A 12,441-nucleotide genomic window follows, 5' to 3' on the forward strand; every position below is an offset into this window, starting at 1 on the left:
TGTGACCTTTGAAATACTCACAGGAGTAAGTTTAGCAGGCAGCAAGAGTTTTAAACAGTAGTCGAGCTTTGATGAGGTCTGCTACTGCCCTCTGTATTTTAAGGAAAAAAAGCCTCTGCCAAGCAACACATGCACTGCACCAGCTCCAAGCACACATCCTAAACACAGATTTAGTAAATTACAGCCTGTGCTTAGAGCTCTTTAAAAAACTAACACTTTCTTTGATGCAGTTTAATGGAAAGCAGACCACAACACACATACAGTAGATGTATGTGCAGTGAACTGAGGTTTACTGAGGTCAGCAGCGTTGGTTTAGGATGTCCTGTGGATGTCACTCCAAGGCTGAGGATGGTGTCAAAGGAGGGAGGACACAGCTGGAGCCACTAAGTGTGCCCCTTTGTTCCTGATGTGTTTGCTGGAAACCCTTGGCAACACAAATGTTTCAGTTCAGAAATGCCTCTCTAGTGTCATGCCTTAAATATTACAGTTTAATGAAAACTCTGAACTTTGTATCAATGACACACAAATGAGAAAAGAGATAGTGTTATTAAATGTCAGATTTCCTAAAGGCTCTCTCTACTGTTTTGACAGAGATAAGATGTGTCTCTAATCACTTCAGATGCAAAACTCAGTGAAAACCAACGGAAGAATCACAGGCTGAAAATGCTCCTTGATACCTTGTTTCGATGATGAGGCTAAGCAAGCTAAACTCAATTTATCAATGACTGAAGATGAGAAGACTCAGGAGGATTTGTCCGTGTGTGTTCTGACAGTTTTTTGGCTGGGCTGCAGAATTGTTCCTTTTTTATAGCTCATGTTTCAGTGTGTCAGACCAACTCACTTGGAAAGGCTGCCTTAAAGGTGACAGCACTTTTAAACACTGATATATCATTATCAACATAATTCTCTCTTTTTATTTTTGTGTAATTATCGTGAACAAAATGGGGCCATAGTCACGATGATTTGCAGCTCCTATCCCACAGCAGTGGTCATTTACTCTAAGTATTTCTTAAAAATGACCACATTTTCCATAAACTGCTTTCTTTCGCAAAAAGCATCTTTATTTCTTGTGGTTGACAGTTTTCGTCTTTGCTTTACTGAAGAAGATAAACACACTGGATAAATATAGAGATTTTGCGGAGAGTCTTTTAAAATCTTCCCATCTGCCATTGCAAGAAACTATTGCTCAGTTTGCACTGCGAGAGCTGAGCCCTTTTCTTGATATGAATCTTAAACTAATCCAGGGGTTTTAGTGAATTCTGACCTGAAGGCACAGCATTTGAAAGGAACTCTGGAAAGTGGTATCGATTGCAAATGTCTCAGCTATAGGACTGCCTTCAGTAATTATAAAAGCATTTAAAAATGAACCTCATAATGATTTGTTGATGATAAAATGCTACATTTGGCATCAATTGGATGACAGAGTTTTTGAATATTTCTATTTGAAATGACTCATGACTGCCTGCTAAACAGTGCCTTCTTCTTTTAGTGCAGCTTCATAGACTTCCGGAGAGACAGAGAAAAAGTGAAGAGAAAAAACAGGAGTCTGGAGAGGGCAAGTGGGGACACAAGAGTTAGGTAACATAGAAAAAGAGGGTGGGTCCGAGTGCAGGGGCCAGACAGCTAAAGAGGACAAGAATCCAAAGATGATACTGTCACTAAAATGAAAACCACCTGCAAATTAAAATCACTGAGGCAACCCGAATCTTCCCTGTAGCCTGGGACTGATCACAGTGTCCTCGGGGGTTATATTTGCTCTACAGAATCAGCTCTCTTAGACTCTCTCACACTAACAGATAGATATACAGCAGAAATGAGAAGCTGTATCCAAATAAAACTGCCATATATTAACATTCACACGCACACACACACACACACACACTGCAGGGACACAGGCAGGAAAACACAAAGTACACTTTGTTTTTTGGTGCATTTCTGATAATATCCCTTAAGGTTTTCTGGACTCACTGTTCACTTGCCTCCTATCAAATACAATCTGAAATCTCGTTGCTTGCCCTCCCCCAATCTTCCGTTGCACCACAGTTAGAATCTCCCTCAGAGAACCACCACATCAGAGGGCGACAGACCTTTAGCATTAGCCAGAAATGAACAATGTTGGCATGTTCAGCAGTGTGACAGATGGACAGAATAAAAGAAAGAACAAGAGGAGCCACAAGCCATATGAAAGGTCTCGTTAAAATTGCAGCCCCCTGCCATCTTTATTGGGCCATCATAGCAGCTGAATAAAAAGCACGGATGCCTGGTAAATCCTCACAGGGAATCTGTAGTGTTCAGGGAAGTGTTTCATATTATTCACATGTTTCATGGATATAATGCACAGTGAAATAGTATTGCATTATTCTATTAAAATGAAGAACTCCTGTGTTCAGTGTCAAGAGTTTCTTTTATGGTCACTGAACACCTGCCCGAACAGTCATCAAAGCAGTTTCAGTGTGTGCCCATTGCAGTGGATGTAATGGTGAAGGCCTGTTAGGCTTCCTCTCACACCTTCAACCCCACATGGCACCCATATTTCCCTTCACACACACTCATGCACACATAGAAAGAGTGCTTAGTATAGCACAATAAGCTCATAACTATTAAAGCCCCCCCCCTCAGTTTTTCAAATTCTTTCCTGTCTTTGTTGTCGGACCCACCCCAGCTCTCTCTGATGTTCAGGAAATTAACCAGTTGGAGCGCAGGTGAGTGTGTGTGTAGCTGCTTAGCTTCAGAGGTGATTAGAGGCCAAGCTTGTTGCTGGGAAATGTGATAAAGCTAATAGAAACAATCAGCAATCACCTAAGGCAATAGCATGTAGTCATGAACACATATAACTTTGAATTTGACAACCAATGTGAGAATAGGAGGAAAGGGAGACTTTGGGTTTAGTTTTCAGTGAATGCTGATTTCAAGTGTCAAGAGTCCCACTTTTTATTCCAAAAGTTACTAAAAGTGAACTGAACTTTGGATTTGATAAAAAAGAGTTTCTTTTGTGAATCCTTGTCTTTGATTTTTTTCTGGAAACTGATCGGTAACAAAAACAAACTCTGTGGATGACCTCATGAGAGCGACTTAATGTATTGACTCTTTCAACACTGACCCAGTTGCTGCCGAGATGATTCATTGCATGGTGATGTTATTCCTATAATAATTTACACCGCTATCATTGATAGAGCCAAAGCAGATTCTTTCTCTTTGGCATGATTTACATACCATCTGCATACAGGCTTTCTGCGTTTACCAGCACTCTGGATCCTTTGTCTTATAAATAAGCTCTGACATAAAGTTGAGGGTAAAATACCATACTTAATATATCCATCATGCAGTAGAATTTCATCACAATTTAAGGAAACATTCCGAGCAAAAGTAGAAAAAGATGTGCGTCTTCTTCAATTGTTATTGTTGAAATATTGTGCTAAAGTTGTGATTTTTTTTGCTGTGGTGGATAGGAAGCAACTGACAGAAGATGTGGCAATGTCAAGGAATGCATGTAGAGGTTTCCAGTTCAAATCATCACTGAGTTTTTTTTGTTTGTGTGTGTGAGTAGTTTATTTTCATGATTCTCTGAAAGATGGCCCATGTGCTATCTATATATTTCTGTGGTGTTTGTATATGCATATGTGGCTGAAGCATACTGTACGTGTATGGCAATCTCTCAGCAGTCTGCCAGTTGATAGGAGTCACATTTAATAAATACATCATGGAGCGTATAAGACTGGAGGGATTCTGACAGAGTTTTCATATTTTTATTCATTAAAGGAGCTAATTGTTGGGTTGAGCTGACTTTCATGACAGTTGTAACCGCAAACTCTGTAATGAATTCAACTTTGGGAAGACTTGGGACAAGCTTGTGGGTCTCCAACACATATGTGTAAGCTTGACAGAGTATAAACATTTATGGCTATGTCAGCTTGTCATTACACCCAGCTGATTAATAGTGAATGAGGAAGAAGTCATCAGTTACACATGCACAAATGGAGGTGATTAAGTGTGAGGATGAAATTTAAAAAAAAGTTTTCATCTTTGCTCAGCTTTCTAATCTTCTGTCCCATATAAAAACCTCTTTGTTCTCCTTTTGAATAAACACACACGCTTGGACATCATAGATACACACAAACACACACTTCTCCAGCTGCCACCGCTCTCAGACCGTCACGTCTAATCTTAATCTAACTCTGTTTATTATTCCTTACAAGCAACTTCCACCCTCTCCATGGAAACGTTCACTATCCCTGGCAATTTGCTGTCTAATCCATAGTCAGATTGCACTAAAATAGTCCTGTGTACGGTGATTACAGAGCTCAGAAATCAGTGGTCACTGTGATGTGGACAGTCGGTGGGTATCCTAAGCGGTGCAGCAGATTTTCTGGTTGCGGTTGCACACACACCACCTTGCTTTTCCATTTAGGGCTATCTGTTTGTGCAGAGAATGATGGGAAACACAGTGACCACTCTGTCCCGATGTAAGCCCTGCGCACAACCGCCTCTATGACATGGGCATGATGCTGTGCATGTGTATGGTGTGTTTGAGTGTGTGTGTATGAAAGTTGCAGTAGTTAAATAATAACTGCCTAATGCATGGAAAATTTGGGAATAAAACAGTGGTTGCCTGGAAGAGAGACGAGCGAACCCCCCCTTGCCACAACCTCAATACCTTCAAATCCCTGCACCCCGCACCCCGCACCCGACACACTTCACCAACATGAAACAGACTGCCTCTGCAAGGCATAGTGATATTTTAGAAGAAAGCATTAAGTTGTGCCTCTGAGGCAAACTCAGAAAGAAAAGCAACAATTAGGTTAAGAAAGGAGGGGAACGACAGAGAGCGAAAAGACTTTGGAACAAAACAAAGTAAAAAAGGAAAAGGGTGCCAGCTGGGGCCACGTGGGTTGTATAACAAATGTCAGCACCCTCGAGCACCCAGGTTTACAGATCTCTCTGACTTTGAGTGACTTTGAAAACCAGAGAGCAGGCAAAATGAAGTCATAATGATGTCAACCTCATACTCAAAGGTGACTGGCAGCTCACTGTCTGCCTGAAAGGCACCATCACTGCAATACAGGGAACAGGGAAATGAAGAATGCCTTGTTAAGTTTGATGGAAGGGACTGAGAAATGGGCGGATTTCTCCCAAATCACTAAAAACAAACAAAATGGAACAGTTCTACAGAGCCTGAAAGGAATGCATTTTATCAAAAGAACACTTTTTTTTATCAGCTTAGTGTTGTTTGCCAACATCAGAGCTGGCAGATTCCTTCCACTGTGCTCATAGTCACTGTGTGATGTTATGCTGAACCCTAATCATACACAGTATAACTAAGTATTAGAATGCAGTGTAGTGATATAAACAGATACCGGACACACAGAGGTGGAACTAAAATCATTTTTGTCCTACAACACAAATTTGATCAAAGGGAGTCCCTGCCAAGATGTCACAGTGATCTTTTAAAGCAGTTTTTCACATTTTGCTGAACCATGTAACCACATGTATTATATTCCAAGCTCATATGGAAGTAGGCAAGCTGTGAAAAAATGAAAAATTAGCTGCCAGTGTTGGCTTCTTTGGACATTCATAGTGATCTCACTCATTTGCCATTATTTAAAAGAAATATTGTAAAAATAAGAGCTCTTGCAAATATTTAAATTACCGCAGTGCAGACCCTGTTTTTTTCTAGTCTATGGGTGTAAAGAAATATTTTGGAGCATTTGCAAATATCTATACTGCAAGTTGGAAAGCACACTACTTTGTGTTATGGCCTGACTATTCATGAACTTGAGGAAGTATGCATGGTAAAAAAAAAACAAATGTTCAATAAAAGAGAAATAAGCCTGTAAATTAGAGAATACCTCCCTTGTGGTAGGTAATCACTGGTAGCTCATACAGTGCTCTTTGTAAAGCCAAAGGCCTAATTCCAAAAAACACCTCACCATACTGTTAGCTCCAAGCGGCCTACCTGGACCTTGAATCGTGCAAAAGTAGCGTTTATGATTTCCTCACAAGTCAAAATGTTTTACAGAGAGTATTTAACAAATGTCATACATGCATCCAAAGTTTCCCTCCGTCTGTTTTGAATCAAAGCCACCGGGACTATACAGTTGTTGGTGGAAAATGCTCGCAACTTGGCCGGGACCTGCAGTGCTCTTTTTGTCTCTGTGAAATGAAGCATAATTGAATAAATATGTCATGTAGAAAGGGTGTTTAGATGGCAGGCAAGGCGCAGTAAATATTTGGGTCTTACTGACTGCCAAGCTGCCAGGGGAGGAGAGAGTTAAAACCTCTGCGGACGGACTCACCGGTCAAAACATGACATGAGCTGAACCCTCTATGATTTCTTACACTATGATATATGCAACAGTGCAACCACGTTAAATGAGAATTTATGTTAAGCTATACTTATCATTATTGGAGTGTGTCTTATGTATATACTTTTTTTCTTTTATTATTCTGAATAATGATCAACATGCACAATATCAGACAAAAATCATAAAGTAAGAAGACAAGAACACTTACCTTCAAACTAAGTTTAGTAAATTATTTTTGGGAAGAAAACACACACACACACACACCACATCATCAGTGGCTCCTGTCCGTCTCCAGCTCTTATCAGTGTGGAGTCTAGATTTAACCTTGTTTACCATGTTTACTATGCACCCAGGACTGTCTTAAAGTATTTACAAAATTATCTATGTCTCTCTCTGTGTGTGCCTTTCATGAACCATTTAGTAAAAGGAGACCTTAGATGATGCGGACTACACGGTTCAGGTCACATGTTGAGGGACATGCACAGGTCACATCTCTACATTGGTAGAGATGAAGTAGAGATGAATAAACCCCTGTGTAGTCGTCGACACGCTTTGAATGCTCCAAAGTAGATCTAATAGGGACACTCTGTGCTAAGGGGGTTTCAGGACCAAAAGTAAATCAATCTCAGCTTGTTATTTAGACTGTTGGAACGACCTTTTGTGGGTTTTTATTTAGTCAAACTCTGCAGCAGTTGAGAGAGCAGAGAATCTTTTCTTTTTGTCCAAAACAGATAAAATATGCTTTTGAACTCCAATGATCAGTTCTCATGAAAATGACTCCTATACAGAACCTGAGCTGCTCTGGTTTCTCCTGTTTTTTTTAAAAAAAACTATGGCCTCAACTTAACTTCACTGTTACTCTCCATCTTTCTCTAAGTCTCTGTATACTTTTGTCACTTTGCCAAACTAGCTCAAACATCCTTATGAACAAATATGATCTTTGTTGGAGCATTTCCATTCCCTCTAAAAGCTCAGACAGCCCTCCATAATGTAAACATATTGTGACCTGTACTGTGTGTGGCACTGGTTGGGAAACCAGCATTACCTTATCTTGATTATTGTCCTTCTACAGCAAGCAATTTATTGGAAAAGAAATCCTAAACTCTTCCAAAAAAATAAACAATCAAACAAAGTCGGAGCAGTGGGAGAAGACAGGCCTGGACATAAATCACACTCTATCATGGACACAGAAAGTTCTCCAGCTTCTGCCCTGGCTCCAGCCACAGACAGCTGTGAGAGTTACAGAGCCGATTTTTGGAGTTTTTCTTGACCATTTTCCAGACTCAAAGTGGCCTTAAGTTCCTTTTCTCTGATTCCAAGAAGATAGGCAAAGTTTTGAGAACACTGTATTATAAAACCTTAAATATAATCTATCGTAAATTTATACCCTCAACTTTATTGAAAAAAATAACAGATTTTGCTTTAGGGATGGTTTTGTGCTCTGTATGTTAAAGCCAGAGTCTGTTGAGTTTCATTCAGTTTATGAGAGGCATTTAAAGACCTCTTTGGATAAGACAAGAAAACTGCACAAATTCTGCTGTGATAATTTATTACCAAATACTGGGTGATTTATCATGTTAAATTTGTTTCAGTGGTTGGAAAAAGTGTTAATCGTAAATATACAAAGTTCACAATTTTTTCTACATCCAGCTAATTAGTATCCTGCCTGCACTCAAGCAATGTTGGGCCACAATAATTACGTTTGAATCACGATCATGATTAATAGATATAGTCATTTTAGGTAAACACCATTCAGTCATAATGCTGCACTATGATCCACTGTGTTCAAATGTGAGTAGGTGGTCATGTGATGAGGTGTGACGAGGCACTGAACAATATGGCATCCGTCGCAGGATGTGCTTCTGTTCCGCAGGAGTCAAAGGCCAAAGCCTTGTTGTCTTCATAGGACAACATTTCAGTGCAACAGTAAACAGGAAGCAGCAGATCCAGAAGGGCAACGTGAGGGACGACTTATCTCCCCTGACGCACTTGACCCACTCATCTTCCTCTTCCTCTCCACACACTTTACAGGCTGAGGTTTAGACCTCCCATAGCACACACACCACACACGTATAGGCTTATACATAAACCAAAGAGTAATTGTTGTCACATAAAGCTGCAAATTTTATTTTGGGGAACAAGGGATGACATATGATGTTTGTTCTGGGGTATGAATCCGGTCCAGAACATTGACCTTTGGCATGCAAAGAAAGATCAGATTGGTTAAAAACATGCAATGTATCAAACGGGCTTTGAGTAAAATAAAACCCTTTCTCATCTCTCTTTATCAGTCCCCTGACTTGTTATCAATCTGTCATTCACTCTAAATATGGATTCACGGTGGCACATTAATGGCACAATTTAGTAACAGTTCCATGCGGCAACACATCTGGTTCACAACACCCACTAAATCTGTCCCTGTCTCTGCTGCTTTATGTGTGCGGTGAGAAAGCAAGTGTGGTGTGCAGAGGTGAGACTCGCTCTTTCCCACGATGCCGTGCATCAGCAGGCCAGGGGCAGGGAAGGAAGCTGAGGGGATGGAATGCTGAATGGCACAGACACACACACACACACACACACACACACACACACACACACACTAAGGACACATTCAGGAACCTTCTGTGCCCATAGTGCACAAACTGGCCAGTAGATGGGCTCATACAGGAAGTTCTCAGCTTTGGCTACTTCCTGTTTGCTAGACGCTTGTATCTGAAACACATTGTGGCGTAGAGAAGCCTTTCAGCAGCTATTCACTATGTGCAATGAACCAGTTAAGAGTACTGGAAGCAAGTATTCTTTAGCTGCTGCTGTTGTCCACTTTCTACACACATATAAGAATTTTTAGTAACACCGATATTTCAGCTTTCCCTAATTTTATTCTTATGGAACATTCCTTGATCAACTGAGAAAAATGTTTGCTATAACTAAGGATGCACTGATTGGGAAACTGGGCTGATACCGATGTTTAAAATAACAATTTGGCCGATAACCGATAGCCAATACTGATGTTTTGTTGTTGTTTTTTGTTTTTGTTGATATTTATTCCCTCTTTTGTGCCAGGGAAACAAAGAAATCTGTTATGGTTTTGTGTTTGTATTTAGTCATTTCCTGTTATTTTGTAATACTCACCTCTCCTCTTGCATCTTGTAGTTTTACTTCCTGTCTTTGTGTGGGTTTCTCCTCCAGCTTTGATTATCTGCCCTGCCCTGATTAGTTTCACCTGTGCCTTGTTATCTCCCATCACCTGAGTGTATTTAGCCCATGTGTCTTCGCTCTGCTGGTTGTTAAGTTGTCTACATTTGTTCCCCTCATTTCTGTTTCCCCATGTGCACCCCTGTGTGCCTTAGTCTCTTTGTGGATTTTTCTATGTTGGACTACTTTTGTTGGGATTAATATTTCTTGGCTGTTTTACCTGGACTTCTCAGCTGCCCTTGGTTGTTTTGTTTTCCTCCTCAGTAAGTAATAAAAGTCATCTTTTGTTTATTTAACCAGTCCCTGTGTGTCTTGTCTGCTTTTGGGTCCACCTTGTGGACTAAACACAACAAAATCTTCATTCTAAAATAAAAATTCAACATTTTTAAAGCCGTTCAGCCCCTTCATTACACTATCTTTGAATGAGCATAAACTCATTCATACAAATTTATGAAACAACCTTTAACATAACCTTTCACATGAATTTTTATTTTTTTTAAATAAATCCTTCAGAAGCCTTTTTAGCCTGCTATACAACAAATACAAATAACGAACAAAAATTTTAGCCAGCGCAAATTGATGAGACACAACAGATAAACATTGGCCACTGCCATCGGTGAATGTCATCCTATTTGCCGATAGTATTCAACAAGGCGAATATTGGCAACACTGTACAGTTAATATAGCTAACATACATAGTCGGTTTTATATTTTCATCAGTGTAACATCAATAATGTCTGCACAGAAATTGTTTTGGAATTAGAAAACGGGACACATTTCTGAAAGAGTCATTTTAGTTTCATTAAGCCCATGTTTCATATTTGCCAAGATTTTATAGCATGTCATTCAGCCAGCAGCTAAATTGTTTCCTCACAGCCTAAACAATCTCTAAATCGAAGCCATCCTGATTTAGTGGATCTGCCTGCTTAGTATATTTGCTTTGTAACAATAAAACACTGATAGCGGAAGGGAGATGTCGTTGACAGATAAACTTAGTGAGGAGGGGAAGAGTGTGACAAGTGCTGAAGAGGAGGGTGCAGTCTGCAGGTATTGTGTTGATGTGATGTCCAAATCATGCACAGAATGAGATTTGGATAGTGATGAGAAGAGCGGAAAAGGAGGGAAGAGGAGAGTTATAAAAGGTGTCATCACAAAAAGACTCCTAAGCGAAGAGATACATTGATATTTAAACCAGCCTCCATGGCTTCCGAACTGATTTCTTTGGAGCAAGTCCCTGTGGCAAAATTAACATCTGCATCCTGTGGTGGACCTCAGTGGGATTGCTGTACTTTACAGAAGTGTGATAATGCCTCGTTTTCAACAAGAAACTGAAAAAAAGAGTATAAAGCAGGATAACAGCTGGTAAGTTACATTCATAAGAGAGATATAAGAGAAGTGAGTGCAATGATCTTACCAACAAAGTGAGAAAACCTCAGATGGATTGCGACCCAGAAATTTCCTCCATCACACAAAAGATGGAAGCTCGTCAGAGGAAGTGTTTAATCTCCTTCACTGATGTCAGCCTGCATGTATAGATACAGAGAGAGTAAGGGGCATTACAACATTACAGTAACTGGACTGCTGCTTTCCTGTTTTCACTCTTTACCTCAAGATCACTGCTCGATAAGAAAAAAGTTATGACCTTCATGCTTGAACGTATAAGATAAGTTACTCAACAATGTTCAGCTAATGCTGGGAGGCCTTGTTCAGGTGAAGCTTGCCAAGTGGAAGCAGGCCAGCCTCTGAAGTTATAACAGTTCAGTCAGAGAAAGACAGGTTTTAACATTTCTTTCAACTCTTAAGCACATAATGGAGATGACGTAATTCAAGATAAGGCTGAAATATGAAGCTCAGAATTAGCAGACATCTTCGCTGAGTGAAAAGAGGATTTAATGATGGATTTTGGAAAGTACTGTACTGTATATAGCAGGTATTTTAGGGGTGAGTAGCTGCCATGATGATATCACAACTTTAAACATTTTATTTCAGACATAATTTCCGTTTTGGATGTGGAACATTTTGTGTGATTTCATTCTGCAAAGCTCTGGGGAAGCACTAGCGCTCTGAGCTTCTAATAACAATGCCCCTTTTCCTGCTCTGTCATCTCTGTCTATTTATCCTCAGCCACTTCCTAAAATAGTCCATAAGCTGCACACGTTGTCCATACAGACAACTCACATAAACAATGCACATGTAAAAATCACTGAAACGGCTCAAAAGGTCTAGAGGAAACCACACATAACCAACAGGAAATGCGGTGCCAACACCCAACAAAATGGAAACATTGATTTGTTTTTTCTTCTGTTGACAGAACAAAATAAATTCTCCCATAGATTTACATTCAGTACAACTTATTCCTATATACTTAACTCCTGGTCCCCTTTTAGTGACATCTGCAGAAATGCACAACGTAGTAGCTTTGAAAGAACAGCCAAAGTCATCGGGCCGGTGTGTGGTTGCATGGTAGTTACACTGGCCTCAGAGTAAAGTAAGCTATAATAATCTCCCTAAGAATACCCTGCAGGGACAGATGAAGACAAATACAACTCTATTTGTTGCCAGCGGCAAAGGAAGGCACTTGAGAAAAAAAGCAAAAAGCTAGTGAAAGTGTTATAGTGTACTGACTAGAGGTGAAGCAAGGGCAATATTTCACTGTAGTTTTGTAATTTCCAGGATGGTTAGATTTTGACACACTCCTTTCTAGCATGAAGATAAAACTTGCTGTTGAACTTTCCTGAAGTTAATAGCTATTAAAACAGTTTTAAAGGACAAGGATGTTGTCATTCTCTAATTTTATTTTTTATTTGGATATTTTATATTTTTATAACAAATCCCATGAAAAGACCAAAACCAACAACGTCTTACTCCATCTCTCAATACTTGCTGACTTTCCTACCCTCTCTGTGACACTCAGCCCCAGCCTCCTTTATGTGTTTTTAATTCT

Source organism: Siniperca chuatsi, linkage group LG14 (genome assembly GCF_020085105.1).
Source record: "Siniperca chuatsi isolate FFG_IHB_CAS linkage group LG14, ASM2008510v1, whole genome shotgun sequence".
In the NCBI taxonomy this organism is placed as follows: domain Eukaryota; kingdom Metazoa; phylum Chordata; class Actinopteri; order Centrarchiformes; family Sinipercidae; genus Siniperca; species Siniperca chuatsi.